Raw genomic sequence first — 13,936 nt, forward strand, 5'->3', positions numbered from 1 at the left:
GGGGGAGATCTCAGCACCACCAGCCTGCAGTGATGCAGGACTTTCACAGTGATGCTTCGGGGTCCCTGAACAAAATAATTCGTATTCCCATCCACGTAGGAAGACGTCTCATAGACAAATCCAAATTTATAAAGGCAACACTTCTGAGTTTTCTGAAAGGGGTATCGTAAAGCTGACATATTTTTCTTTCCTAGATAGGCCTCAAAACTTGAACTCAGTGTGGTAGGATGTCAATTTAGTTAAGTCAGGGAGATAGGAAAGGGTATTTCTGGCAGAGCGTATGCTGGGGCCCAGGGGACAAGAGTATGCGGTTCTGCAGGAGCAGAGAGTAAAAAATGCTAGGCTTTTAAAAAGACCTTTCCTTGCTTAGCCGTGGCTATCTCCTTTGTAATTATTTTAAATTCTTTGGCTATCTTAAGTATGATATGCAATGCTGACTAAGTAAATGTCCCAATTTCCCCAATTTTCTTAAACTATACTGATGAAAGTGTGGGAGAAGGGGAGTCTTGCTGGTAAAACTGACTTTTATTTTAGTTGCTGTTAAAGTCCAAAGAAAGCACTATAGTGTCTGATAAATGAGGGAAGCAATATTACATTATATTACAGACTGTAAACAGAAAAACCTGAATGCTCCCAGAGACATTCATTCCCTGGGCACTTAGAGTCCTCCACCTTAAGTAAAGAGTCTGGAAAAAGACATTAATTTGGAGTAAACCACTAACTTTTGGGGTTGCCTTCAAATATGAAGTTTCTAGTTTTGTTTGATGATTTCATCTTCTCAATTGCTCACAAATTACAAAGGGAGGAACAGGTTGTATTTGGGTTTATTCTGTTAAATGACAAGCTCGAGAAGAGCTACAGACAAGCTCCATTTGGGGGCTGAGAGGGTTAAAGGTCACGCCTCCATTGAGCTTCCTAGACTGTGGCATAAGGTGTTCTGGGGGTGGGGGAGGGGCACACGCTAATTTCTTAAGGGGCCTTGGGGGCTACTGACCTAAGGATCTGGGCTTGGCCAACCTGAAGAGAGGGAGTGAGGGGGAAGGGAAGAGATGGCAAGAGAGAGACAGAGATAGAGGAAAGAGAGAAGGAGGGAGAGAGAAAAAAAGAGGGAGAGAGAGAGACTGGGAGTTGAACTGGTACATTCAGAAGCCACAGAAGTCCCCCTAGAACACTGTTTTCTCGAGGCTGAGTTAGAGGGCGGAGGACCAGGGGGCCCAGGCGGAGTCTGCATGCAGCGTGACGTGGTGGGGAGACGGCCCCCACACTCAGCCCCACCCGTCTTGTCTGTAAAGTGTCGGAGATGATGGACTGTCCCTCACTGCTCTGTGAGGCTGCGCTCAGGGCACCCCCATACTTGAGACAACCCCCCTGAAATACAAGATGGCAGGGCCATAGCAACCGTTGTTCTCTCCGCCAGTGAACCTAGGGGTCTTGGTCGGCCTGGGAAGTTTAATGACAGCTATGCAAGTGATCTTGGGTTTATTTTGGGGCCTTTCCAAGGAACAGGGGAAAAATAATTTTAGTTTTATAAAGAAGAAAAAAATACCCCGAAACCCCTTGGCAGCTGAGCCCTTTCTTCATTTTTCCCCAGCCTCTCGATTTCTGTAACATCCTAGGCCTTGCATGGGGCAAGTGTACTGTTCCTAACAAAGGGTGGTTTATCTCCTTCTGCTACCAGACAAAGGGGGGAGAGGGAGGAAGTAAGAGAGATTCAGGGTTCAGATCTTTCGTTCTGGAGACTGTGAAGTCTGCGGGGGAGGCAGCTGCCCTGGTCTGCAGGTTAAATAAACATCACACAGACGGGAGGATTTAGCGGGGAATCATGAATTCAGGGAAGCCAGACTGCCTTGGTGTTACTGAGCAAACCAAAGAGTGCCACTGAAAGCCCGAGTTAAGATCTCTGGCCTCGTTAGGTCTGAATGGAGAAGGGGACAAGATGAATGAATTTGTGGCACTGGCTTCATTTCCTTTTGCTTCCGACTGTGTGAGCAGGCAGCGTCTTTGTCTGTGTGTTCGTCTGGAAATAGGACATATGACCATGTACTCAATTTAGTGTAATAAGCTTTCATCGATAGGCCTGACTCCCAGCTGAGTACTGCAGGGGACACCAAAGAAGTGTAGCATGGAGCACAGTGTGGAGAGTGGAAAGAGTGTGAATGCAAATGCCTAGTTCTCCCTCCTTGTGACCTGGGGCTGGCTCCTTAATCTCCTTGACCCCAGTTCCCCGGCCTGCAAGATGGGGCCGTAATACCTCGGGGCGAAGTTAAACTGCACGAGGTAACACATGTGCATGTTGTGGCTAAAGAAGTCCCTCGGGTTGCAAGTAACAAAACCCACTTCAAACGAGTTTACTCAAGAAAGGGAATTTCTTGGAAGGGTGTAGAAATCTGTCCTGGAATTCCCCCTCCCTGGGGACCCGAGGGAGGGCAGAGCCCAGGGCTGTTCTGGGCATCTCAGTGGTGGGACAGTTTTCACCCCTGAGTCTCCACTAACAAGATTCTGCTCCTAGAGGTGGCCTCTGTGACTCTCTCAGTGTTAGCTCCTGACATAGAGCCTGCCTCGGTCAGCTCCGGCCAGAGGAGCAGGCTCTAGGCTAGAAGCATGGGCGGGGCAGGAGTGGGTACCTTCATGAGCCTGCCAGGGCTGCCCTGACAACATGCCACAGCCTGGGCACTTAAACGACAGAGATGTGTTTTCTCACAGTCCTGTAGGTTGGAGGTCCAAGATCAAGGTGCCGGCAGGGTTGGTTTCTTCTGAGACCTTTCTCCGTGGCTTGTAGATGGCCGCCCCACCGCCCCAACCCTGTGTCCTCACATGGTCTCCCTCTGCCTGTGGGTCTGCGTCCAATTCTCTTTTTATTTTATTTTTTTTTGAGACAGAGTCTCGCTTTGTTGCCCGGACTAGAGTGAGTGCCGTGGCATCTGCCTAGCTCACAGCAACCTCAAACTCCTGGGCTTAAGCGATCCTACTGCCTCAGCCTCCCAAGTAGCTGGGACTACAGGCATGCGCCACCATGCCTGGCTAACTTTTCTGTATATATTTTTAGTTGTCCAGATAATTTCTTTCTATTTTTAGTAGAGACGGGGTCTCGCTCTTGCTCAGGCTGGTCTCAAACTCCTGACCTCAAGCGATCCACCCGCCTTGGCCTCCCAGAGTGCTGGGATTACACGTGTGAGCCACCGCACTCGGCTCCAATTCTCTTTTCATAAGGACACCGGCCATATTAGATTAGGGCCCACTCCAACAGCCTCATTTGCACTTAATTAGCTCTTTAAAGACCCTGTCTCCTAATATGGTTACATTTGGAGGCACTGAGAAGTTAGGACTTCAACATATCAATTTTTTGTGGCCCACAATTCAGCCCGTAACAATGCCCTCTGACCAAGAGGCTTGTTGGGAAGACATTCCCAAAGGTGTCCACTCTGGTAATGTTCCTAGCCCAGTGATGGGAACATAGTAGGCTCTTTTCAAATGTTGGTCCTTTTTTCTTATGCTCTCTGCAAAACACTAGCTCTCTGCCATCAAGGAACTCATTCTGCCCAAAGCAAAGTGATGCCCAGAGCCACGAAACAAACCTAGAGCCGTGGGAAGGGGCAGACTTGGGAATCAGGAGTTCGGGGTCCTGGTCCGGGTTATGCCACTGCTTACCAAGCAGGTGAGAGATGTCACCTTTGGAGTCAGCTCCTCATGTGTAGAACAGGGTGGGCAGAGGTGAGCGGGCCCGATGATCCAGTGATCCAATGATCCAATGGTCCAATGATCCAATGCTTCCAAGCCTTGCCTTGGTTAAGGGCAGAGTGCCAAAGTGAGGGGTAAGTAACTGACACTGGCTGGAGTTACTGTGGGAGGTTCTTTGCTCAGAGTGGAGTGTTTCCCACAGTCGTCAGCTATGATGGACTGACTTTTTTGGGGTCAAAAGCAAATAATAATAATAACAATAAATAAATAAATAAATAAACATAAATAAAATCCTGCCCTTCAGAGCCAAAGCAGTGCATATCTGGGGGAAGTCTCAGAAAGGCACTCAGTGGTCACCCCGCCTCCCCAGCTCCAGCTCTGGCAGTCACTGCTGGGGTCTCTGCATAGCGCTGGCTGCCTTCCCTTATGCACTGAGGGCCAGTTAGCAAGAAAGCAGGTGCTGTACGGGGTCTATCAGGACCCTGGGGACAAAGTGGAGGAGTTAGAATAACAGTCGCGAGAGTCCAACAAAGGCAATCAAAGAGAATGAAGCTTTCCTCAGCTCTGAGTTCTGGTATGAAAGTTTCTTAGGGATTCTCACAAGGACACTGCCCTTGGTTTACTGTTCACTTGCATGAATTTTGGGGCTTTTTTTTGGAAACAGAGTCTTGCTCTGTTGCCCTGGTTAGAATGCAGTGGCGTCATCACAGCTCACTGCAACCTCCAACTCCTGGGCTTAAGTGATCCTCCTGCCTCAGCCTCCTGAATAGCTGGGACTACAGGCACATGCCACCACACCCAGCTAATTTTTCTATTTTTTGTACAGACCAGGTCTCGCTCTTGCTCAGGCTGGTCTTGAACTCCTGAGCTCAAGCCATCCTCCCGCCTTGGCCTCCCAGAGTGCTAGGATTACAGGCATGAGCCACCACACACAACCAATGTTGGGGCTTTAACTTTATACTTGGAACCTCTTGTTGAGGTCTGAAGGGCTTGATAAACCACAGCCTCTCCTTCCCACCAGACTCCTAAACCAACCAAATGATAAGACAGAAGGAAAGGAGAGTGTGTCTCAGGGGCACAGTGCTGAGTTTCCTAACAGAAACTGGAGAGTTAGACAGAAGCCTGCAGACTAATGGTGAGGATGGACAAACTCAGTGGCCCGGTCCCCGATGTGCCTCTGGCTGGTTCTGGAAGACAAGCAGGGAGGAGGGGCTGAGCTATGTTGGCCCAGTTGCTCTTTCCAGCAAAGGAGAGCAGGGTGGCCTCAGTGTTAGTCCGATGGATGTCCTGCCTCGTGCCTCAGAGGAAAGATCTGGAACAGGGAAGAAACTCTTCCCCTTAACGCTACCATTTTTCTCAAGATGACCCACCCAAGACAGTCAAGTGTGGGAAGTCCTTACTGAAGGCTGGGGATTGCAGAGGGTGGGCTCACACTGCCGGACACCATTGGCTCAGCACTGGCTCTCCACCATTAGCCGTCCTCGCCTTGGAAGTCCTCCCCCCGCATAATTTCTCCTATGATGTAGACAGAATTTTGACTCTTCACTGCCTATCCCTGGACATCTAAGGAACATTAAAGGGCTCAGCTTCGCACACCATCATCTGTCTACTTTGGGTCTCACCTTTTAGCATCTCAGAAGAGCTAGCAGGGATGTTGACACTTCAAGGTTTCCATTCTCTCTCCTCTGTCTGTGCAGGTGGAAGGGAACAAATTAGATCTTCATCTTCCCCCTGGAGCCACCTCCCATGAGAGGGTGAAGTGACTATAGCCAGTTTGGGAGTTCATAGCACTCTTTTCACTTATAGTAAGGCCCTACCATAATGCAGTGAGTGGTCTCCTAAACATTTAATAGGGTAATGAATTTGATGGTGTGAGTCTTCACAGCTAGGGCAATGATCAGTTAATCAATTAAGATTTTATTTTGGGGAATGATATGGATTATGGAACTAACTTAATTCTTTTTCCAAATGGAATCCAGATTTCAACTCCACTTACTGAATAGTCCATACTTTGCTCACTAATTTAAATTTCTGCCCAAACTGTTTACTAAATAGGTACATTGCTCTGTTTTACACTTTATTTTACGTCAGTGGGTGTATTTGTCTATTGCTGTCCCAATAGTAAACTTCAAAAATTATGGTAACTTAATGGCTACCACATTTTGATATCTCCTAAAGCAAATCTTTCCATCATTGTGCCTTTTCCAAAAATCCTTGGCTTGATGTACGGATTCTTACTTCCCATCAATCCTTTAAAAATCAGCTTTCTTGAGGCATATTTTGCAAACAGTAAAATTAGTGAAAAATGAAGTTAGTGAACAGTTTAATGGGTTCTGACACATGCATACAGTCATGTAACCACCCTTATAATTAAAACATAGAATGTTTCCATCACCCCAAAAAATTCCCTAATGCCCTTTTGCCGTCAAGCCCCTCCCCAGTGCTGGCCCTCGAGCAACTACTGTTCTGTCACTGTGGTTTTCCTTTTCTGGAATGTCATATGAAGAAGATCACACTGCATGTAGTCTTTTGTGTCTGAATTTTCTTCACTTAGCAGAATGCTTTTGAGATCATCCCTGTTATTGCAGGAATCACTACCTTTTCATTGCTGGTGGTGATCCATTGTGTGATTAGACACTGCAATTTGTTTACTCATCCACCTGGTGATGGACGTTTTCGTGGTTTCCAGTTTTTAACTGTTATACATGAAACTTCTAGTGAACTTTTGCATACAAATTTTTGCATTGACACAGGCTTACATTTCTCTTGGGTAAACACCTGAGAGAAGAATTTCTGGGTGGTATGGTAAATTTATGTTTAATTGTATAAGAAATGTCTAGGTGTTCTTATTTCTCTGCATCCTCATCAGCACTTGCTACTATCAGATTTTTTAATTTTAGCCAATCTAATATTTGTGCAATGGTGATGCATGATCATTTTAATTTGCATTTGCCAAATGACTAGTGATAAACATCTTTTCATGTATTACCTATATATAGCCTTTGGTAAAGTGTCTGTTCAAATGTTTTGACCACTTAAAAAAAAATGGGTTATTTTCTTACTGCTGGGCTTTGGGAGTCCTTTACATAATCTAGACACAACTCCTTTGCCAGGTATTGTGATTTTCAAATATTTTCTCTCAGTCCATAGCTTGTCTTTTCATTCTCTTAACTTTTCACCGAACAAAAGTTTTCTATTTTGACGAAGTCCAATTTCACAATTTTATATTTTTTGGTGTCGTATCTAAGACCTCTTTGCCTAACCCCAGATCACAAAGATTTTCTCCTATGTTTTCCTCTAAAATGTTTAAAGTTTTTCATTTAGGTTTATGATCTATGTTGAATTATTTTTTGTATAAGATGTGGGATTTATGCTGAAGTTTATGTATTTATTTATTTATGTTGCCTGTGATTGTCCAGTTGCTCCAGCACTGATTGTTGAAAAGTCCATCCTTCCTCCGTTGAATTGCTTTTCACCTTTGTCAAAAGTCAGCTGGTCCTATTTGTGTGGGTCTCTTTCCAGGTTCTCTCTTTTGTTCTGCCAATACCACACTGTCTTGGGGAGATGGATAAACAGACAAATAGTTCACTCATTTGTTAGGATGCAGCTCACACTTTTATCGGAAGAAATGTCTTAAAACATGACCAGGTTGAACGCGCCTCCCCACCCTTGGGTCTTTGTGGTCCCTGTACGTCTGTCATAGCCCTAGGGCACTGTGAGCTTCTAGAGGACAGGGGTAGTGACATTCTTTTTTTCTTCTTCTTTTTTTTTTTTTTTAATAAGCCCAGCATAGGACCTGCCACATAGCAGGTGCTCAATGCTATTTGTTAAAAAAAAAAAAGACTAATAAATTACTGGCTGAATACTGTCTCTATTCAAGTGGACAGACAAGAAGTCACATTTAGAAGGAGGCCGTTTGCTCACAAAGTGACTCACAAGTGAGAAGCAGACATTTCGCTGTGCTACGGTGGTCAGAAACGGGTTTTTAAAAAAAAATTTAGTATAGTCTAATTCAGGGGAAGAAAATATAATATACTTAGGGGCCATGACTTTTTTCCCGATCAAAATGAAATAATTATATAAAGTCTTGTGGGAAACATGATGTCTGTTTATACCTAAGATTATCTATTTTATCCACTAAAATAGTGTCAGTGAGGAAACTGGCACTGCTTTTCTTTTCCGAAATGCCCACATCCAGGCATCTCTGAGAAGTGACGGCCCTGGGAGCCCTGTCATCCTTCACCCTGAAGTGGATTCCGGCTCGTGTTAGGAAACTCCGTCCGTCTCAGGCAACTTCTCGCTACTGTAAAGAGTCTTCCTGGTAAGGAATTAATTATCAAGAGACCAACACAGCAGAATTTCTTTGAGCCTCCTCTGGGACATGGAAATGTCTTGATAAGGCAGTTTTTCATACTGATGTTCTTTATGGTGAAATTTTACCTGCTCTGCCTCTGAGCTGTCGAGGGTTGACATGTGCTTCTCTTATTACAACTGTCAGGGGAGGAAAGCGTGTCAGCGACGCAGCCCGAGAAGCCCCAGTTCCCTCTCTGATGTTCGGTTTCTCGCATCTCTGTTTCAGACACTCTGGCCCAGCAGACAGGTGACAAGACTGGAAAGGTTGGCTCTGAGTCTTTCTAAATTCTCAGGGACTCTTTGTTCCTTCCTTCTAAAGAGAGGGAAATACTCAAGATCCGGCCGCCCATCCTACCGCACCGTCTTCGCAGACACGGAATTGTAAGGGAATGATTCTGTTTAAGTCGCCATTTTTGTGTCACATCTATGACAGTTGGTGCTCTCACCCTCCTGAGTATTTCTGGCCGTCAGCTAGGCATTTTGCATCTTCAATTAAGGCAGCACTGCACTGGAATGTTGCTTGGATTTATTTTTTAATTTTTTAAATTTTTTTTTGAAAATCAAACGTTTAATCAACTGTGTGGGGTGGGGGTGGGGGGATATGCCAAGAGTGGGGAGAGCTCAGGCTGGGCCCAGGCAGGGGACAGACTTCCTGCATTTTGGGGTCCAGCACAAGGAGTTTTGGGTTTGTTTTCTTTTTTGCCAAAATGTATAACAGAACTATGAAAAACAATTTTTTCAGCATGGCCCAGATGGCAGCCTCTGAGCCTTCTCTTGGTGGCTGTCACTAAGGCGTGAGTCTCCGGGCAGCTTCACTGCCTCTGTGGGTCTGTTCTTCTGAAGTAGTGGCCTCAGGCTGGACGCACAGGTCTTTGCACACGGTCTCCACGGTGTGGCAGACTTGTTCGAGCTCCGTCTCCAAATGGCTGATTTTTGCCATTTTCTGGGTGAATTGTTGGAGTTTTTCCTGGATGTTCTTGTTGTGGTGATTATAAATCTGGTACATCCTCTCCTCTAACTTCTCTGTCAGATCCGAAACCTTGATCTTGAGGCTGTTCCTGAAGTTGGTCATGAGTGCATGGTCCTTCTGCCTGCTCTCATTGATGTTTTCGATCAGTTCCTGGCTGTCTTCTTCAGGGTGTCGATGCTGGAGTCCAGGGAAGAGGAGTAGGGGACTGACTTCCCTTCCAGCACCGTCAGCTGGCGACTGGCACCGGAGGTGGCAGTACAAGGACTGGAACCCTGACTTCTAGCAGGCCCCCCACCAGCTTCGTCCTCGCGGTTCTCCTCACACTGCCGATGCTCCTTGCTCTCCCCCAACGGCAGTGGCTCCTGGTCTTTGCACTCTACATGGGGCATGTCCCCTCCTTGTCGCTCCATCCGGTCTTTTTGCTGCTTGGATTTTAATGGTGTTTTCTTTGGATGGTGAAGAATTTGCAGTTTTACTTTCATAATAACCACACCAAATGATTTACTTCAATTGAAAGTGAAGTTATATATTTAATTTTCAGAGTCATAAAGCTGTGTATGAAAGTTATGAAAAGGTGTCATCTATATTGACTTTGAAAAAATATAAATGTAAAGTCACTGTGGCCTCCCTGAGAACACGAAAAGCCAAGTACAACCTTAACATTTAAATACGACTCTGAGGGAGAGGACCACATTTTAACAGCTCGGCAGAGCTCAGTTTCAGCTCCTTTCTTTAAAGAGATATTTCTAAATATTTAAGCAGCAGCTGTCAAGTCTCCCAGAAGTGAGCCATGAATTAGACTTCCTGTATTATGGGGATTGTAGTGGCTGCTAGAAAAATAAACTACAAATAAATTAATCCAGGGAAGAGGAGTGCAAATATACTCTGTAGTAACAGTTCACTGAGAAGTGACCACTGGACAAATTTTCTTGAGTAAGTAACTAAAAAAGAAAACAAATAACAAACAAATCTTTTGGGCATTGATGTTTGTGGCAGTTCATTGCATACACAGATGTTTGTATGTAGCATGTGTACAAAGACAAGGACATCTTTGTATAGATACGAGTAATTGTAGCAAAGAGACGTTTATTGTATACTCAAGTCTTATTTAATTCTGACAACAATGTTGTGGGCTACCATTATCACCATCTTACAGATGAAGAAGCCAAAGCTGGCTGTATCCTTTGATTTTGCCCAGGGTCACTGTCTTAGTCTGGGCTGCTATAACAAAATACCATAATCTGGGTGGCTTATAAACAGCAGAAGTAATTTTTCACAATTCTGGAGGCTGGAAGTCCAAGATCAAGGCCTGGTAGATTCAGTGTCTGGTGGGAGCCTGCTCTCTGGTTCATAGGTGGTGCCTTCTCGCTGGGTCCTCATGTGGCAGAAGGGACAAGCTCTGGTTTCTTCAGCTCCTTAAAATGGCACTAATGCCATTCATGAAGGCTTCACTTTCATGACCCAATCAGCTCCCGAAGGCCCTGCCTCCTAATACCATCACGTTGAGGATCAGGTTTTAACGTAGGAATTTGGGGAGGACACAAACAGTCTGTAATAGTCACGTAATTGGTCAATGCTGTCTCTAGAGCTTTCCTGCACGACGACATTGATATTACGGTGTGTGCCCCACCGATCCGGGCCTCTTGTTCCTACGCAACTCCCGGCAACTCAAATACAATGCCAGCATTAAAGATGCCTATGTCTTTAGTTATAACTTCTTTTGTTTCCATGGCACCAAGAAGAAACAGAAGTCTGCGGTTCAGGAAACACGATAAGGAATAACCCAGCAGCCTCTTTCAGTCAATCGCACTGTATTTTTCTTAGAAACCACCAAAGATTTTCTCCTTAGGAAAATGCCCTTGGCGTGTAATTAACGTGCCAATCCCGTCCACGTTTCCTCTGCCGAGGGCTAAATCGAGTTTGGGCTTCCTTTGTTTCAAAGCAGCAACAGCAAATACCAAACCTAAGGGTGAAACTCAAGCTGAGCCCTTTTCCCGTTGTGTTTTCTTTTCTGTTTTCTTTCTCGTGGCTCTTCTGTGGCAAGAATATAATAAAAGCCTCTCACGGCTCCCAGCAGCCAAAGAATTCATCCTCTTCCGAGGCAGCCGCATACACCTGGCCGCGATGGCCCCTTCGTGGGGAGCCTTGCATGGTCGGAGTCTTACAAATAACAAAGAGCGGCACAAGAAAGCCTTCAGTGATTCTTTTCCCACTTGAGCGTCTTTTCTCACCATTTCTGGGTGGAAATGATTGGGATTTTATTTTCTGTCAAATCTTATCAGTATCTGCTAGGCTCTGAAGAATTTTTAAGCCAGCTGGGAAGATTGTTCCTGGGAATTGAAAATTGCGTAAATGGTTTCAACTTGAAGTTCAGGTAAAATATCCTTCCCTTTGTCCCTGGGTCCTGCCTCCCCACCAGAAAACTAATCCCTAATAATAATAATACTTGATATTTGTGCTGGGAATTAGCTCCTCAAGGTCGGCCTGAAAGCAAATGTGGATACAGAAGTAACGCTGTGGGGTTGAAAAAGCTTTAAAATAGTCCCTCCCCTGCTCTATGATTGGAGGATTGCATTTGTATGTTAAGAGGAAAATAAAAATTACTCATAATCCCATTGCACAGGTATAAATGCTGCTAATATTTTGCTAAAATTTCTTTCCAGTATGCATATATGATTTTTTTCGTACACAACTGAAATTATAAAAATCAATGTTACATTAATAGGAGGAATCTGCATGTAGGGCTAAGAAAGGTTGTGTGTTTTTCTTTTTTCTCAAAAAATGAATCCTCACAGCATAAGGTTGGAATGATTATTCAGACACTTTGGGGAAAATTCAAACTGTGCCTTGAAATGAGGACTCCACCCATGGTTTCCAAAACTTACCCTCCTTCCTCTTGACAGCAATGACAAGCAGAGGAAAGAATGCTTTTGACTTACTAAGTCACTGGAAGAGATGTAGTCTCTGAGATGGAAGGCCTGGGACCCACAGATATCTGAGGAAGGCAGGGACAACGAGGACCAGACAAACAAAGGCATAGAGGTGATGGTATTGGGGTTGACTGAGGAAGGGGCAAAGGGACAACAAGGGAGGGAGTGGTGATTATGGAGAAAGACAGTAGGGCAGAGACAGGGTTTCATCTGTCCTTGCACATTTTCCAGCTTGCTTGCAGCAAGGCAGGGTCATGGGACAAGATATGATTAAAGTGTGTAGAAGGAACATGAATTACTTTCAGACTGAAGTAAAAAAGAGCTGGTATACGACCCTCCAGCTGCCTCACCCCCTGCTGCAGGAACTGGGGAGGCCTTCACGTTACAAATGGTGCATCTTCGATCCCCGAGACACTTCGTGGACTTGTAGTATGAGAGTGTGGAACAAACTGAGTTGGATAAAACCATTGAGATTTGGGGTGTTTGTTACTGCAGCATAACCAATCCCATCCTGACTAATTTAGCCACATGGAGTCCCATTAGTGCCAGAAACTTGCTTGTGGCTAGGCATGGGCAAAATGTCCATGTGACACAAGGAGGGAGGAAATATTGTGGGGTTTCAGGAAATGGCTTTCTTGTATCAGGAAAAGAGATGAGAGGAGATATTGCTCTTCTTTCCTCTTCTTCTCCCCACCCCCCCCCCCGACTTTTTTTTTAAAAGGAGAGCTTTATTTCTCATAAAGGGTAGAAGCATATTGGGGTGGCCATTCCAATAGGTTGGGAAGCAGAGCCCTGGCCAGAAGCCAGGCACATGTGCTTCTTATGCCCTGTTCTTTTGCTGGATGCTGTCGTGTAATGTGGAGATGGTACTTGGGCTGTGGCAGCTTCCTTGTCCTTGTGACCATGAGGGGAGATATCACCGACATTATAAGGATTACAGAGCAGAAAGATGGAGAGCTTCTGGGTCCTTAATTACAACATAGAGCCACTGAACCAAGCTTGGAGCTTCCCTGCCTTTGGCCTTCTGATTGAGTCTGTTAAGACTATGCTTATCGTTTTAGCTACTTCTGCTTGGTTCCACCTCTACTCACAAAGTATCCCAGCTGTCCATCTAATGCTAAGTAATACTTACCATACAACAACGATTTTATTGTTAATACAATCATTAAAATTATCATTTTTCCTAATTATCAGAAATACAACTTTACAATTTTGCCATTTATGGAAAGCTGAACTTAGAAAACATATCTATGGGTGGGGCTTATTCCCCAAAGATTCTTGTTTTATAGAAGGATTCATTAGGTGGAATTGTTCCAAACAGCAGTAACCTATGTGCATTTAAGTGATCGATTGTGAAATGAAAGCATTAGGAGCCATTTGTAAATCAATTACCAACTCCAAGTGAAGTTTAAATGATTTGTGTAATGTTAATAAAATCATTAGGGCTTAGCCCATTGTGAGTGTTCAGTGGAAGGCAGCTATTAGCACTGTTGTGCTACGACAGGACTGGCAGGGAGACATGGCACCGGACCTGTCAGGCTAGGCGGGGCTGTGTGGTGGTAACATACCAGCAAGTCGGCAACCCCAGTGGCTGCAGCACCATCAAGGTTTATTTCTCACTCATGCTACATGCTGATCTCTAGTCGGCTGTGCTCTGCTCACATTATCTGTGGTCCTAAGGCCGATGGAACAGTCTGTCTGGGATATTGAGGGTCTTGTGGCAGGAGGAACAGAAACCATGAAAAAGGCCGGGAACTGTGTGCTGGCCTTTATAGCTTCTCCCTGAAAGTAACACTTGTCACATCCGCCCATGTCTCATTTGCCAAAGCAAGTCGATTGCCAGGGAGGGACACCACAAGAAGAAAGTAGAATTTGGTGAACAGCAATGTCATCCACCAGCGGCACTGAACTGGAGTGTTTGAGACCTTCGAGCCAGCCAATTTCCCTCCCTAAGAAGGTGCCACTCCTCTCAGGCATTACTTGCATTCCTGGTGTCTTATCTCCC

The 13,936-nt window shown here is 45.1% G+C and overlaps 1 pseudogene; it reads right to left on the minus strand.

Moving 5' to 3' along the window:
* Positions 1-8,818: 8,818 nt before the first annotated feature.
* Positions 8,819-9,411, minus strand: LOC138385681 (synaptonemal complex central element protein 2 pseudogene; annotated as a pseudogene).
* Between the last annotated feature and the right edge of the window lie 4,525 nt (positions 9,412-13,936).

This window comes from Eulemur rufifrons, chromosome 7 (assembly GCF_041146395.1).
Source record: "Eulemur rufifrons isolate Redbay chromosome 7, OSU_ERuf_1, whole genome shotgun sequence".
NCBI lineage: Eukaryota > Metazoa > Chordata > Mammalia > Primates > Lemuridae > Eulemur > Eulemur rufifrons.